At 43.1% G+C, this 17810-nt stretch overlaps 1 protein-coding gene across 1 annotated transcript in view; it reads left to right on the top strand.

Annotated features, from left to right (window-relative positions):
* Nucleotides 1–13853: 13853 nt before the first annotated feature.
* Nucleotides 13854–17810, top strand: part of ISOC2 (isochorismatase domain containing 2) — a 29590-nt gene continuing 25633 nt past the window's right edge. The window contains exon 1 of the mRNA XM_077457337.1: nt 13854–13983. The gene's annotated coding sequence lies outside the window, so the exon portion shown is untranslated. The remainder of the gene's footprint in view (nt 13984–17810) is intronic.

Below are 17810 nucleotides of genomic sequence, written 5' to 3'. Positions count from 1 at the left end.
TCTGTAAATACCAAAACCCAATATACAGGAATAATAGTGGTAAAAAAAAACACCTTTTTATGCATCAAAAATGCATGGAAAATAGGTTATATGGTTTTCAATGGCATAGTTCACACCAGTGCCTGCAGTTCAAGTGCGTTCCAGTGCCAGAAAAAAAAGGAGAACATACTGCATTTTTCCTGCATTAGACTGTACTGTACTGTAAACCGCATCAAAAACACACTAGAACGCACAGGAACGCACCTAAACACCAAAAATGCGCTGGAACACATATGTCCTTATTAAGGGCCAGTTCACACAGATGCAGTTCCGTGCGCTTTTTGTATGCACAAAATGCATGCACAGTGTTTGCCATGTATTTCAATGGCTCTAGTTCATACCATGTAGTCAGTTTCCGGTCAGTTTCTGCACCGGAAAAAGACCGCAAACTCACTGCATGGTGTGAACTAGAGCCATTGAAATACATGGAAAACACTGTGCATGCATTTTCAGTGCAGAAAAAAAGCACACAGAACTGAACAGAACTGCGTCTGGTGGGAACTAGCACTTAAGGTTAAGAAAAAAAGAGAGGGAAAATGCACTGGACTGCATCAAAAATGCACTGGAACAGATCAAAAACACGCATGCAGAAAAGCATCTGGAACGCATTTGGATAGTGTTTCTATGGTGTGAACTGGCCCTTAGTCTTAGTTATAGTCTTTTGACTAAAATGCCATTTTAGCTTTAGTAATTTTTTAGTCATCTGAATTTTTAGTCGACTAAAATCTCCACTACATTTTTAGTTGACTAAAATCTAATTGGTTTAGTTAAAGGGGTTGTAAAGGTAAATATTTTTTCACCTTGATGCATTCTATGTTGTTCCCATGTCCTCTCTCACGCTGCTGTCAATCACATCCAATGACGCAACGCGCCGGGGGCGGGGCTGAGTGATACAGCAAGCGGCTATAGCCACCGGCTGTATCATGGGAGTGCGCCCACAAGTACTTCTCACCATGTGAGGGAGCTCGCATGAAAGTACTTGCGGGAGGGATCCGAGACAGCCGCCAAGGGACCCCAGAAGAGCAGGTTTGGGGCCACTCTGTGCAAAACGAGCTGCACAGCGGGGGTAAGTATAACATGTTTGTTATTTTAAAAAAAAAAAAAAATTAACTCTACAATCCCTTTAAATGTTAATGCATTATTTCTTTAGAATTGCTAAACAATATATACTCCTGGAGTAAAAAACTAATAACATGTTATTATTTCTGGTATGAAGGTTTGAACATGCATACAGACACAGATTTAGCCGTTGTAATATATACTGTCTTTATAAATAAAACCAAGTTTTATAAGCCAACAAAAATATTGCTTTTTGACGAGCAGAAGTATCACTTGAAAATATAAAAAACAAACAAAAAACTGTCATCTCTATTGGTTGTAATGTCATTGCACATATTACCTGAATATATTACCAACATTAAATATTAAAGCGGAGTTCCACCCAAAAGTGGAACTTCTGCTATAAGGCCTCCTTCCCGGAGCCTGTTTGTGAAACTGAGCTTTTGGGGAGGAGGGGGGGGGAGCAGGTACCCCAATTTGACAGGTCCCTGCTCCCACTTCCGTTACGTTCAGCCTAGGTGACCGGAAGTAAAATCTCTCTGTCCCAAAGTCTTCTGGGACATATGACAGGTCCTAGAAGACCCCGGAATCAGTTATGAGGTGCAGCACCGCTCGCGCATGCGCAGGGGGCACCTGGCTGTGAAGCCGCAAGCTGTCACGGTCGGGTGCCCATAGTAGAGATGTTGGCACCACCGAGAGAGGACATGGGAACAACACAGAGTGGGCGAGTGCCCCGCTGGATCGCAGGATAGGTGAGTGGCTGTTTATTAAAAGTCAGCAGCTACACTTTTTATAGCTGCTGACTTTTAATAAACACAAATATGACTGGAACTCTGCTTTAAGGAAAAAAAAAATAAGAAAAGCCTTTTTCTTTTCTTTCAGCAGCTTAGTAGATGGCCCCTGTGTATTCTTATACCGTAGTGAAGTGTTAATTTTGAAGTCTAATTTCAAATTAGTTTTAGTCATAGTCTTTTGACTAAAATGCCATTTTAGTTGTATTTTAGTCATCTGAATTGTTTGGGTTTTATTTTTTATTTTTATAATTAATCTTTTATTAACAAAATTTTACTTACAATTTTAACATAAATAACATTTATCAGACAAAACAAATACATTTATGTGGTTTTACCTCCCTATTCTTTCTTCTCCAGAAGAGAGAGAGAAAAAAAAAAGAAAAAAAAGGGGTTTGGGAGTGGAGGGGAGGAAAAGGGGGAATAGGAGCCGAATGATGTAGAGAGAAACCCATTTACTTGTTCTTCTCGTGTTAGTGGCGTATGTGTTATATTTATTTCCACCTATCTCTGTGAATTAAAAAAAAAAAAAAGTGAAATGGTTGACTTTACTTTACTTTCAATCCTTCCTTCCTGTTTACATATGAGATCATCTCTTATTGGACACTCAGATCGCACTGTAAACGGCCGCTGTGATTGGCCATTTATAGTGATCTGTGACTGGCTGTGTCCAAGGGACACAGGCAGCACGAAATTTCCCTGATGCATGCTTGCGGGAGCGTGCATTGCAGAAGTAAACAGGAGGACTTCCAGGTACGGCCTCCCGGCAATTGGCGTCCGCGCTGTAGCAGTCTTTCGGGTATAGCGTGGGCGCCTAGTGGTTAAATTCAAATGAATGTGTTACGTGGGTAAATTATCTCTCTTCCTCTTCTTCTCCATATCCCCCTTCCCATAATAAATCCCCCCCCCCCCCAAAATGTATTTTAAATTAAAAAAATTAGGGGGCGGAGGGTAAAAGCGAGACAAGGATATTCCAAGGGAGGACCGCTCTCCGTAATCCACATGTATCATTTTGACAACAAAACATTACTTAATAAAAAAAAGAAATTTAAAAAAATGTTGTAGTTCCTTCTTCTTTCATCATTCTATATATAGGTGTCCCATATGTTTTCAAATTTCTCCTGTTGATTTGAGTTTTAGCCTCATAGACCCATCTTTCCGCTTCCATTATTACCCACTTCCCTTTTCCATTCTGCTAGTGTAGGGCATGCAACCTGTTTCCAGTATCTGGGTACCAGCCTCTTGGCTGCGTTTAATAAGTGTGGTATTACACCATTTTTATAGAATTTCATACTCCCATGGAACAGGAAATGCAAAGGAGTTAGTTCTATTGGTCCCCTAGACATTTTCTCGATCAATGGGGCTCTTTCTTCCCAAAATACTCTAATCTTTGGGCAGGACCACCAGATATGAAGGGAAGTACCCTTTTCTTTGCATCCCCTCTATCAGCAGTTATCTGTATTTGGACATATCTGTGCTAATCGCATTGGGCTCCGATACCATCTAACCAGGAACTTATATGATGTCTCCTGGATGGATGAACTTATGGATGCCAAGTGTGTTACTTTTATTAATTTCTTTATTTGTAATGAGGAAAATATACAGCCCAGTTCTTTTTCCCATTCTTTAATAAAATAAGGTGTGGTAGTGTTGTATTCCCTAAGTATTAATTTGTACATTTGGGATAATAAATGATTGGGTTTTGACATCTTCATACAGATTTTTTCAAATGTCGTTAACAAATTCAGAGTCCTCACTTTGGGTTCTACTTTGCTAAAAAAAAGTGCTAATTGATAGTACCTCCATCCTGCCATTGCCATATCCCTCTGTGCTGATATCAATTACGTTTGGGGGATAAGAACACCCAATGGGGCGAACCTCATACACATTGTGTTCCCATCTGATTCCCATGGGCCTAATACTCCCTTTTCTTCTCCAGGAGGGAACCATGAATAACCTCCCAATGGGGCTAATGGTAACATACTAGGTGCATATTTACCACTTTTATTTATTCTGTCCCACACTGCCAATGTATTTCTTGTTAGTGGGGATGCCCATTTGGACAGTCCCCTGGCTTTGGATGATATCCATGGTGCTCTCGCTAATTTCCTACCTGCCATGTTTTCCTTATGTCAAAACCCAAACTTTGTTTGCGGAGTCATGGCACCAGTTTAGGATGCATACCAAAGATATTGCTCTGTAATACAGTGCTCTGGTAGGCCCACTTCTCCTGCGGTAGTGAAGTGTTAATTTTGAAGTCTAATTTCAAATTAGTTTTAGTCATAGTCTTTTGACTAAAATGCCATTTTAGTTGTATTTTAGTCATCTGAATTGTTTTTGTTTTATTTTTTATTTTTATAATTAATCTTTTATTAACAAAATTTTACTTACAATTTTAACATAAATAACATTTATGAAGTTTTAGTTGTATTTTAGTAATCTGAATTGTTTTCGTTTTAGTAGTATTTTAGTAGACTAAAATAGTATTAATTTAGTCAACGAAAATAGTTTAGTCAACAAAATTAACAGCATAGTTTCTCAAAAATAATTTAGAGACACTTTTCTGTCTGTGGACGGAGTCTTATTTTAATTGGGGGTGGGACATTCATTTGTAGGCGTGGTCTAGTAGGAGCGAAAAAAAAGAAAGAAAGACAGAAAAAGAGGGATGGAGGGACAGAGAGGGAGGGATGGAGAGAGAAAGAAAGGAAGAGAGAAGGAAAGAAAGAATGAATGAAGGAGAGAGAAAAAAAAGAAGCCCCAGCTGGTTCGGTTACATTTTGTTCTTCACAGACAGATTCTAGTACTGTTCAGGTATATGACCCTTAACACTGTTCTTCCTCACCTGAATCACTAACGCGTCTCCACAGCAGCTCCATGCACATGGCCGATAATGGACAGCGCACCCATTGCCTGGGACGCAGTGCAGGCAGCCCACCTCATGCTACCTCCTTAGGCAGTAGCCGGTTGATGTTATCTGTTATTCGCCTCCCTCTCCTTCCACCACCCAGTCCCGACTCCCAGCCCACCCGGCTCACTATGTGGGCGGCCTGGGATAACGCTGGGTGACGGCAGAGCGGTGTGGCTTTCATATGAGGGATCAGACACCCGAGCCAGTCTGCCCCTGCCCAAGACAGAGCCAATTTCCTGGGCTTCTGCCCGGGACAGGCTCAGACTGGGACATAGGTCTGTATTCCGTCAATGTTCTGGGCAAATTGGGACTGTTGGCAGCTATGTAATAGGTGTCCCTCATTCCCATCTCAGAATGTTGGGAGGTATGTACATTGCTGCTATGGCACATCATATAGCCCCATTGATTGTTATCAACCAAGCATGCAGGGCAGCCCAGGCGCTCAATGCCCTGCTAACCAATGGCAGGAGGTTAGATAAAAAAATGGCTGCCTCGAGTGGTACCTGCCCCCCTACACAGCCCTGCTCATGGTCAAGGTTCTCAACTGTTCTTCAGTTAAAAGGACTACCTCTCTTTGTGAACCAAATCCCTCTGTCTCCTTTTCTTCTATAGCTGTCCCTCTAATTGAACTAATGCATGCTTTTATGGAAATCACTTTTCTTATGTGAGTACTATTTTATTTATTTTAATAAAATATCACTATAAGGAGAGCACTAGATCGTTTAATTTATTTATTGAGGAATCTATCTACTAAGATTTCTGGGATACAGTTATAAAAGGTCCTAGTTGTGAGCACAGGATGAAAGAACTCATGATGTTATACTGCCAGACTCATCAACCATTGCTGGCAGGGCGGTAATACAACCCAAGTGGTCCTGGCCTCCAAAAATGTAGAGGTCGTTGGAAAGGGTTCGCATACATCTACTTTGAGCATGTATGGTGGTGTTTAGAAGGCATGGAATTTTGGGGTTATAGCAAGAAAAACGCCATAAAGATTTGATTTGGTTGGAATCAAATTATTGAGAGTTGTTTGATGAACTGGCACAAGGACTTTAATTTGACAGATTTATTCATTATATATGTTTCACACTTTTATTGGTGTCATCGATTTGTTTCATCAATTTTTAATTAGTCATTAATTTATTAATGAATTCTATTTATGACACATATTTACTGCAGTGTGAGCACTGATGGAGCTAGGAATCAATTGTTTGATAACTATTGCATAGCCTTTGTATTTATTCATTTGTTACTGGAATACATGGAGGGTAGATTGGAGGTATATTGAAAAATAGATATAAAACTGCCCCAGAAAACTCCCCAGATGACGTTGCAACTGGGAGGGCAGATCAGACGCTAATAGGCTCATTCCAAAACAATAGAAGGAACTCCATAGCGTAATCCTGTTTAAAACTGTTTATTTATATTCAAAACTCCCCCCCCCCCCCTTTAGGAATTGCACTTACAGATAATCAAATTCAAACAAGCATGTCATGTCAGTATACCAATGGGGATCCCGCAGGTGTCTCCTACCACACTCTGCTCTGCTTTCTATCAATACCAGTGTTCCCGAGTCGCGTGCCGATGTCAATGTTGGTCGTCATATTGTCCCTACTCTGGCGCATTTCGTCATCCCGATATCACCTTCAGATTTATCCAAATCCGGCTTTAAACTTCTCCACAATAGTATTACGGACCTATATAAACCTGGATACACCCTTAATAGACCGTCCCCTTAGTGTATCATCACAGCGCTCAATACCCTCCCCCCCAGCTGCTACTTAAAAAATATAAATATATAGATCAGAAGGTGAATATACGAACAAACAGTGATCCAAAAAATATATATATACACACCAATCACCTTGTAGCGCTTAATTACCCCTAAAATAGTAGTGCACATTCATTGCAAAACTTGGTAATCCTCAAAAACCATATATAATGAGAACCTTCACATGTGCATAAAAATTCAATAGTAGTGCAATATACTGTGATCCAATGCAAATGTAGAAAATAGTTTGAACACAGTCCCAAACTAGAAAATATAAATAAATAAAGTCCGAAATCAGTCCTACAAGGAAGAAAACTGCTTATCATGTGAAAAGTATAGTGTCCATATATCCGAAAGCCTTCACCACACCCTTGGTGTTCGTGCCCCCCCTTCTTTGGAACACTCACCAGCTATACTGCTCAGCACTCTTGTGTCGAGCCAAGAAAGCGTATTTAAGATCTTTAGGTATGATGTTAGTCAATATCCAGCAATCACTTGCACTGTAGTTCCCATCAGATATTAATAGAATGTCCTCTCAAACATACCTCGGGAAGAAAAAAGGCTTTCCATAGTGTAATAATGTAAAACTCTTTTTAATCTCAAATAAAAAATCAATCTGTATCACACTCACATGAACTTTTGACTTTTTCCAAGTCAGGTTCATGTGAGTGTGATACAGATTGATACAGATTGATTTTTTATTTGAGAGGACATTCTATTAATATCTGATGGGAACTACAGTGCAAGTGATTGCTGGATATTCACTAACATCATACCTAAAGATCTTAAATACGCTTTCTTGGCTTGACACAAGAGTGCTGAGCAGTATAGCTGGTGAGTGTTCCAAAGAAGGGGGGGCACGAACACCAAGGGTGTGGTGAAGGCTTTCGGATATATGGACACTATACTTTTCACATGATAAGCAGTTTTCTTCCTTGTTGGACTGATTTCGGACTTTATTTATTTATATTTTCTAGTTTGGGACTGTGTTCAAACTATTTTCTACATTTGCATTGGATCACAGTATATTGCACTACTATTGAATTTTTATGCACATGTGAAGGTTCTCATTATATATGGTTTTTGAGGATTACCAAGTTTTGCAATGAATGTGCACTACTATTTTAGGGGTAATTAAGCGCTACAAGGTGATTGGTGTGTATATATATTTTTTGGATCACTGTTTGTTCGTATATTCACCTTCTGATCTATATAAGTATTACGGACCTGCCTGGTGTGTTCCTTGGTCTTCATGATGCTCTCTGCGCTTTCAACAGAACCCTGAGACTATCACAGAGCAGGTGCATTTATACAGAGACTTGATTACACACAGGTGGATTCTATTTATCACCATCAGTCATTTAGGACAACATTGGCTCATTCAGAGATCCTCGCTGAACTTCTGGAGTGAGTTTGCTGCACTGAAAGTAAAGGGGCCGAATAATTTTGCACGCCCCACTTTTCATTTTTTTATTAGTTAAATAAGTTTCAAAAATCCAATAGATTTCGTTGCACTTCACAATTGTGTCCCACTTGTTGGTGATTCTTCACAAAAAATAAAAGTTTTATATCTTTATGTTTGAAGCCTGAAATGTGGCAAAAGGTTGAAAAGTTCAAGGGGGCCGAATACTTTCGCAAGGCACTGTATATATATCCCATAGTTTGAAGACGCTAGAACTTTTGCGCAAACCAATCAATATTAGCTTATTGGGTTTTTTGTTTTGTTTTTTACCAAAAATATGTAGCAGAATACATATTGGCCTAAATTGATGAAGAAAGTAGATTTTTTTTCCATTTTGTTTTTATTGGATACGTTTTATAGAAAAAAAGTATAAACATTTTTTTTTTCAAAAAAATTTTTGGTTGTTCTTTGTTTATAACGCAAAAAAACAAAAACAAAAAAAGTCAAGGTGATTAAATACCACCAAATATTTGTGGCAAAATAGGACATACATTTTTTTTTTTGGGGAGCAGGGTTGCATGGCTGTGCAATTGTCAGTTAAAGTAACACAGTGCTGTGTAGCAAATAAATGGGCTGATCAGGAAGGGGCTAAACCTTGTGAAGGTGAAGCGGTTAAAGCATGACATGTTTGGTATCTATTAACTTGGCGTAACATCATCTTTTATATTTTACCAAACAATTGGGTATTATTTTGTGTTTTCATGCATTTAAATTCATGAAAGTGGATTTCCACCTAAAAGTTCCGCTGATCCCCCCCCCCCCCCCCCCCCCACATTTGGCACCTTTCAGGGGGGAACAGGGGCCTGTTTTTAACCGCAACGCAGTCCCTTGGAAGTTTAGTCCCCCTCCTCCTTAACCCTGCCGCCAGGCCAATTAGAAAGCGCAGTGTGCTTCGCACGTGCGCAGTAGGTAACTGTGAAGCTGAAAACCCCAGTTGATCCGAAAATCGTCTGCGGTGCCGACACCTCAGGCTCCCTGGACAGGTCTGTGTCTATATATTAAAAGTCAGCAGGTACAGGATTGGTAGCTGCTGACTTTAAAAATACAATTCCCCAGGCAGAATACCGCTTTAAAGTGTATTTTTTCAAAACATTTTGCGTTTGAAAAACTGCTGCACAAATATTGTGCGTCATAAAAATATGCAACACCCACCATTTTATTCTCTAGGGACTCTGCCTTAAAAAAAATATATATAATGGCTGGGGGTTTTAAGTTGTTTTCTTGCAAACAAATTATGCTTCTCACGTGTAAGCGAGGAATTGTCCCGGACTGAAAATGGTTAACACATGCCGCACATATTTCCATCACCGATCCGTCCATATTAGAATATAACAAGCGATTCAGGTGTAGTGTCACAGTTTGATGCCTATCACAGGATGGTGCGGAAGTGACGTTGTTGCGTACTGCGCATGCGCGATGCGCTCCAAACGCTCGCGCCGTGCGTTCCAACATAGTTTCGGCAATACAGTTCAGCGAAACCATCACATAATGTTACGGAAGTGATGTTACACACAACACAAACACGGGCCACGTTGTTGCGTACTGCGCATGCGCGATGCGTTCCAAACACTTGCGCCGTGCGTTCCAACATAGTTTCGGCAATACAGTTCAGCGAAACCATCACATAATGTTACGGAAGTGAAGTTACACACAACACAAACACTGGGCCGTTCGTTACAACACTAATACTTCCCTTGTTACCTAGTAGGTTTTGCATTGCTGGGACTTGTAGTGCCTATCCTGAGCTACATGCTTCAATGTTCAGTGTCCTCATCCCTATCCCCGAGCTTCAATGTTCAGTGTCCATCCTTATCCCCGTGCTTCAATGTTCAGTGTCCTCATCCTTATCCCCGAGCTTCAATGTTCAGTGTCCATCCTTATCCCCGTGCTTCAATGTTCAGTGTCCTCATCCCTATCCGCAAGCTTCAATGTTCAGTGTCCTCATCCTTATCCCTGTGCTTCAATGTTCAGTGTCCTCATCCCTATCCCCATGCTTCAATGTTCAGTGTCCTCATCCCTATCCGCGAGCTTCAATGTTCAGTGTCCTCATCCTTATCCCTGTGCTTCAATGTTCAGTGTCCTCATCCCTATCCCCATGCTTCAATGTTCAGTGTCCTCATCCCTATCCGCGAGCTTCAATGTTCAGTGTCCTCATCCTTATCCCTGTGCTTCAATGTTCAGTGTCCTCATCCCTATCCCCATGCTTCAATGTTCAGTGTCATCATCCCGATCCGCAAGCTTCAATGTTCAGTGTCCTCATCCTTATCCCTGTGCTTCAATGTTCAGTGTCCTCATCCCTATCCGCAAGCTTTAAATGTTCAGTGTCCTCATCCTTATCCCTGTGCTTCAATGTTCAGTGTCCTCATCCTTATCCCTGAGCTTCAATGTTCAGTGTCCTCATCCCTATCCCCCTGCTTCAATGTTCAGTGTCCTCATCCCTATCCGCGAGCTTCAATGTTCAGTGTCCTCATCCTTATCCCCCTCCTTCAATGTTCAGGGTCCTCATCCTTATCCCCGAGCTTCAATGTTCAGTGTCCTCATCCCTATCCCCCTGCTTCAATGTTCAGTGTCCTCATCCCTATCCGCGAGCTTCAATGTTCAGTGTCCTCATCCTTATCCCTGTGCTTCAATGTTCAGTGTCCTCATCCCTATCCCCATGCTTCAATGTTCAGTGTCCTCATCCCTATCCGCGAGCTTCAATGTTCAGTGTCCTCATCCTTATCCCTGTGCTTCAATGTTCAGTGTCCTCATCCCTATCCCCATGCTTCAATGTTCAGTGTCATCATCCCGATCCGCAAGCTTCAATGTTCAGTGTCCTCATCCTTATCCCTGTGCTTCAATGTTCAGTGTCCTCATCCCTATCCGCAAGCTTTAAATGTTCAGTGTCCTCATCCTTATCCCTGTGCTTCAATGTTCAGTGTCCTCATCCTTATCCCTGAGCTTCAATGTTCAGTGTCCTCATCCCTATCCCCCTGCTTCAATGTTCAGTGTCCTCATCCCTATCCGCGAGCTTCAATGTTCAGTGTCCTCATCCTTATCCCCCTCCTTCAATGTTCAGGGTCCTCATCCTTATCCCCGAGCTTCAATGTTCAGTGTCCTCATCCCTATCCCCCTGCTTCAATGTTCAGTGTCCTCATCCCTATCCGCGAGCTTCAATGTTCAGTGTCCTCATCCTTATCCCCCTGCTTCAATGTTCAGGGTCCTCATCCTTATCCCCGAGCTTCAATGTTCAGTGTCCTCATCCCTATCCCCCTGCTTCAATGTTCAGTGTCCTCATCCCTATCCGCGAGCTTCAATGTTCAGTGTCCTCATCCTTATCCCCCTGCTTCAATGTTCAGGGTCCTCATCCTTATCCCCGAGCTTCAATGTTCAGTGTCCTCATCCCTATCCCCCTGCTTCAATGTTCAGTGTCCTCATCCCTATCCGCGAGCTTCAATGTTCAGTGTCCTCATCCTTATCCCCCTGCTTCGATGAGGACACTGAACATCGAAGCATGGGGATAAGGATGAGGACACTGAACATTGAAGCTTGCGGATAGGGATGAGGACACTGAACATTGAAGCACAGGGATAAGGATGGACACTGAACATTGAAGCTCGGGGATAGGGATGAGGACACTGAACATTGAAGCTCGGGGATAAGGATGAGGACACTGAACATTGAAGCAGGGGGATAGGGATGAGGACACTGAACATTGAAGCTCGGGGATAAGGATGAGGACACTGAACATTGAAGCTCGGGGATAGGGATGAGGACACTGAACATTGAAGCTCGGGGATAGGGATGAGGACACTGAACATTGAAGCATGGGGATAGGGATGAGGACACTGAACATTGAAGCTCGGGGATAAGGATGAGGACACTGAACATTGAAGCAGGGGGATAGGGATGAGGACACTGAACATTGAAGCAGGGGGATAGGGATGAGGACACTGAACATTGAAGCTCGGGGATAAGGATGAGGACACTGAACATTGAAGCTCGCGGATAGGGATGAGGACACTGAACATTGAAGCAGGGGGATAGGGATGAGGACACTGAACATTGAAGCTCAGGGATAAGGATGAGGACACTGAACATTGAAGCACAGGGATAAGGATGAGGACACTGAACATTTAAAGCTTGCGGATAGGGATGAGGACACTGAACATTGAAGCACAGGGATAAGGATGAGGACACTGAACATTGAAGCTTGCGGATCGGGATGAGGACACTGAACATTGAAGCATGGGGATAGGGATGAGGACACTGAACATTGAAGCAGGGGGATAGGGATGAGGACACTGAACATTGAAGCTCGGGGATAAGGATGAGGACACTGAACATTGAAGCTCGCGGATAGGGATGAGGACACTGAACATTGAAGCAGGGGGATAGGGATGAGGACACTGAACATTGAAGCTCAGGGATAAGGATGAGGACACTGAACATTGAAGCACAGGGATAAGGATGAGGACACTGAACATTTAAAGCTTGCGGATAGGGATGAGGACACTGAACATTGAAGCACAGGGATAAGGATGAGGACACTGAACATTGAAGCTTGCGGATCGGGATGAGGACACTGAACATTGAAGCATGGGGATAGGGATGAGGACACTGAACATTGAAGCACAGGGATAAGGATGAGGACACTGAACATTGAAGCTCGCGGATAGGGATGAGGACACTGAACATTGAAGCATGGGGATAGGGATGAGGACACTGAACATTGAAGCACAGGGATAAGGATGAGGACACTGAACATTGAAGCTCGCGGATAGGGATGAGGACACTGAACATTGAAGCATGGGGATAGGGATGAGGACACTGAACATTGAAGCACAGGGATAAGGATGAGGACACTGAACATTGAAGCTCGCGGATAGGGATGAGGACACTGAACATTGAAGCACGGGGATAAGGATGGACACTGAACATTGAAGCTCGGGGATAAGGATGAGGACACTGAACATTGAAGCTTGCGGATAGGGATGAGGACACTGAACATTGAAGCACGGGGATAAGGATGGACACTGAACATTGAAGCTCGGGGATAAGGATGAGGACACTGAACATTGAAGCACGGGGATAAGGATGAGGACACTGAACATTGAAGCACAGGGATAAGGATGAGGACACTGAACATTGAAGCTTGCGGATAGGGATGAGGACACTGAACATTGAAGCACGGGGATAAGGATGGACACTGAACATTGAAGCTCGGGGATAAGGATGAGGACACTGAACATTGAAGCACGGGGATAAGGATGGACACTGAACATTGAAGCATGGGGATAGGGATGAGGACACTGAACATTGAAGCATGTATCTCAGGATAGGCACTACAAGTCCCAGCAATGCAAAACCTACTAGGTAACAAGGGAAGTATTAGTGTTGTAACGAACGGCCCAGTGTTTGTGTTGTGTGTAACTTCACTTCCGTAACATTATGTGATGGTTTCGCTGAACTGTATTGCCGAAACTATGTTGGAACGCACGGCGCAAGTGTTTGGAACGCATCGCGCATGCGCAGTACGCAACAACGTGGCCCGTGTTTGTGTTGTGTGTAACATCACTTCCGTAACATTATGTGATGGTTTCGCTGAACTGTATTGCCGAAACTATGTTGGAACGCACGGCGCGAGCGTTTGGAGCGCATCGCGCATGCGCAGTACGCAACAACGTCACTTCCGCACCATCCTGTGATAGGCATCAAACTGTGACACTACAGGCAATCCGATAAATAGAACAGGTGTAACCCCGCCCACTATTTGCCACGCCTCCCTGCTTCTGTAGCTACAAAAGTTTACTGACCCTTGCTCCTCATCTCCTCCTCTGATTGGCCAATGTCTGGAGGTAAGGACAAAGCACCCATTGGTCGCAGCCTATCAAAGCAGGGCGGGATAGAAGCTGATTGGCTGATCTTTGTATTTTCGGGGTGACAGGAAGTGAGCTGGTGACGTGCGGTGAAGGTGAAGTAGTGCTATGATCAGTCTCTATATGTATTATATATGTCGGTCTCCAGCGTGTTATTACCGATACTGGGAGAATGTTATGGTGCAGCTCAGCTGGCTATATATGTCCTGTAGACAAGGGGTAGGCAAACTGGGGACGTCCAGCTGTTGCTGAACTACATTTCCCATGAGGCATTGCAAGGCTGGCAATTACAATTACTCCCAGAGGCATGATGGGACTTGTAGTTCTGCAACAGCTGGAGGGCCCCTGGTTGCCTACCCCTGCTGTAGATAGATCCTCCCCCATGTATTGTATCTGCGTGCCGACTCCACATTATTCCTCTGCAGGATCTCCTGAATCCTGTGATCCATCCACACAGAAATCATTCATTTATTGTAGGCTCAGCATGCAAATCACAACCTGACCGTGCAATCAGTTTTCTGCTCAGCACACATGTTACAATCTGATTGTACAATCAGCAAGGGGCTGCCTGATTGGATAGAATAGATAAGCCCTCCTATTAGCTTTGGTCTAAAGCAGATTGTATAGTGTATGGTGAGCCTTAAATATAGCAAAACCGTGTAAATATCAGGACCAACCTAGTCTATTCAATCTGTCTGCATCCAATCAGGCTCTTGCTCTACATTCTTGTTGGTGGATCTAAAGAAGATTGTACAATCAGATTGGAATGTGCGTGTTGAGCTTTAGCCGATCTTTTATTTAAATATCAAAGAGAAATTGCTGAGATTATCCACTTTGCATACTGGACAATTCTGGAATTCTTCTCCTACAAATCCTCATTTTGTTTGCTAAATTACCCCAAACATGATATCTATTTTTAAGCAGAGACCCTGGGAAATAAAGTGGCGGTCGTTGCAATTTTATATGTCACGCGATATTTGCGCAGCAATTTATCAAATGCGATTTTTTTTTTTTTTTTTTATTCTTTGGGGGGGGAATACACTTTAATGAATTTTTAATGAAATTCGATTATTTTTTTAACATTTTTATACCATCTCCTTAATTTTTTTTTTTTTTTTTAATCACTTTTATTCCGATTAAAATAAGTGTAAACATCCCTTGTAATAGGATTAAGGGGTGACGGGTCCTCTTTATCCATAATGCCCCAAATCTCTCCTCTACCCTGGGAAGCGTGAGATACAGAAAAAAAGAAAACTCATCAATCTCGGCTTCTCAGGATAAAAAACTGTCCGTGTTTACATCTGCCAGATCCAGAAGTGATGTCATGACATCGCTTCCAGCCTCCCAGGATCATAGAGTTGGCTGGGGACCATCCAGTTCACGGCCAGCTCTATGGTAATTCGCCAACAAATCTGTTCTTTGGGTCCCTGATTACATAGGAGACCCTGGAGAGGCATCAGAAGAGGGGGACATCCCCTCCTGCTGCCTGTTAGACCCCTTTCACACTGGGGCACATTGCAGGGGTTACAGCGCTAAAAATAGCGCCTGCAAAGTGCCCTGAAAGAGCCACGAGGGCTTTCACACTGGAGCGGGGAGCACTGGCAGGATGGTAAAAAAAAGTAGTGCTAGCAGCATCTTTGGAGCTGTGTGTGTATACTGCTCCTTCATTGCTCCTGCCCATTGAAATGAATGGGGCAGCACAGCTATAGCGCCGCTGCTGCAGCACTTTGCAGTGGTTTTAACCCTTTCTCGGCCGCTAGCGGGGGGTAAAACCGCTAGCAGCCGAATACCGGTGCTAAAAATAGTGCAGTTTTACCACTGGCACCCGCTAGAGCTGCACGATTCTGGCTAAAATGAGAATCACAATTTTTTTGCTTAGAAGATAAATCATGATTCTCTCACAATTCTTGTGGCGTAGCATCATCTTTCACATTAAAACAAAAAAAAAAATGGGTTAAGTTTACTGTTTCGTTTTTATTTATTTTTTTCATTTAGTTGAAGTGAATTTTTTTCCCCAAAAAATTGCATTTTGAAAGAGCGCTGGGCAAATACAGTGTGACATAAAATATTGCAGCAATTGCCATTTTATTCCCTAGGGCAGTGATGGTGAACCTTGGCACCCCAGATGTTTTGGAACTACATTTCCCATGATGCTCAACTACACTGCAGAGTGCATGAGCATCATGGGAAATGTAGTTCCAAAACATCTGGGGTGCCAAGGTTCGCCATCACTGCCCTAGGGGTCTCTGCTAAAATATATATAATGTTTGGGGGTTCCAAGTAATTTTCTAGCAAACAATATTGATTTTAACTTAAGAAAGAAGTGTTAGAAAAAAATCCGGATTATTTATTTACACAGAAGTTCTATCCCTTTTGATCTAAGAAGGAAGCTTAGTTACAATGTTGCAAGTTAAGAAAACTTGGCAGACTGCTGGATGTTTTCTTTTGACAGCTGAGTGAGCAGATAAGTCTTTCCACTTGTTTATATGAAAGAATCGCCTACTCTCAGAAGGAGAAATCGTCAGAGGGGGTGAATCGGGATCACGATTTTTTAACGATTAATTGTGTAGCTCTAGCGCCCGCACCGCCCCAGTGTGAAAGGGGCCTAAAATAAATCCAGTGGCTCGTGAGCCGCTAGGGTGGCTTTTACAAGATAGAGAATTGCTGGCTGAAAACAAAGCTATGCGGATGATGCTTGTGGCTGCAGACATCACCTGGATATCACCACTTCAATCCAAGACGTCATATGACAGCCCTCCAGTGGGAAGTGGTTACACTGAAATGGATTTCCTGCCAGGACAGGTTTTTTCCCTTTGGATAAAAATGTTTCTTTATGGATCAAACCTCCAAAGCTTTATTTACACGGATGCTCCTGTGTGTAGCTCTGGACACAGCAACACTTTATGCCATAGACGCATACAAACTGGGTGACAACGCTGCAATGATTTCACTGAGGAGCTTTGTCACTCTGTCAGAGGAAGTGCCTGTCGCTGATTCTTCTGGCAGGAGTAAGAGGCATATAGAAGATGTTCCAGAGAGGCCAGCGGGTCTTATTGCTATGGATAGCGGACATGGGGTACCTGCACAGTTCCTCCCTATATGCTATATGCTATAGGTGTGGTGGACGATCGGTCTATGGAGCCAAACTTCACAGGTGCAGATGTTGGATCAACGCAATGCCCCGGACCTCAGAGCGAGGTCCTGGTAAGCATAGTGGTTGGTGGGGGGCTAGACTTCCTCAGGCAGATGGGGTTCAATGGGTGAGGAAAGTTTCCTTACACTTTTTAAGTGTTTAAAAAAAAAAAATCTAAAATTTAAAGTAGAATTCCAAGCTAAACCTAACTAGTCTTAAAAAAAGCCCCCCCCCCTCCCCCCCAACACCTATGCCGACTAACCTGTATGAGAATGATCCGTATACTTCCCTATTTTCAGGTTGTGCCGGTGTCCTATCATATATGGTCCCCCATCAGATAGTGTCCGTTGTGTACTGCGCATGCGCAGTACACAGCACACAGAGATTCCGAAAATAGCCAAGGATGAACGGCGCCTGCGCCGTGAGTCCAGGTTCTATCCCCACCATCCAAGTGGACATAGAGCAGGAATATAAAAAAGCCAAGCATAGCAAGGCCGAGCCGAAAGCCCTCTAATTTTCCCAACCCTATGTCCGCTTGGATGGTGGGGCCACCACCTCCACTCATGGCGCAGGCGCCGTTCATCTTTGGAGATTTTCCGAAGCTTCTTCTGCCCCGTACTGCGCATACACAGTACGGGCGGACACTATATGATGGCAGGACACTATCTGCCAGAACACTGGTCTAGTCATATGATCCCCTGTGTCAGCTGATGTAGCTGCAGGGGAGAGGAGAGAGCCGCTCGACAATAGCCTGTAATTCCTGGTAGCATTAGCGCCATTCATTGTCGG

Source organism: Lithobates pipiens, unplaced genomic scaffold, assembly GCF_037356315.1.
Source record: "Lithobates pipiens isolate NorthernLeopardFrog02 unplaced genomic scaffold, aLitPip1_a1.2 Scaffold_27, whole genome shotgun sequence".
Classification (NCBI taxonomy): domain Eukaryota; kingdom Metazoa; phylum Chordata; class Amphibia; order Anura; family Ranidae; genus Lithobates; species Lithobates pipiens.
This window is presented reverse-complemented; position numbering and strand designations above follow the sequence as displayed.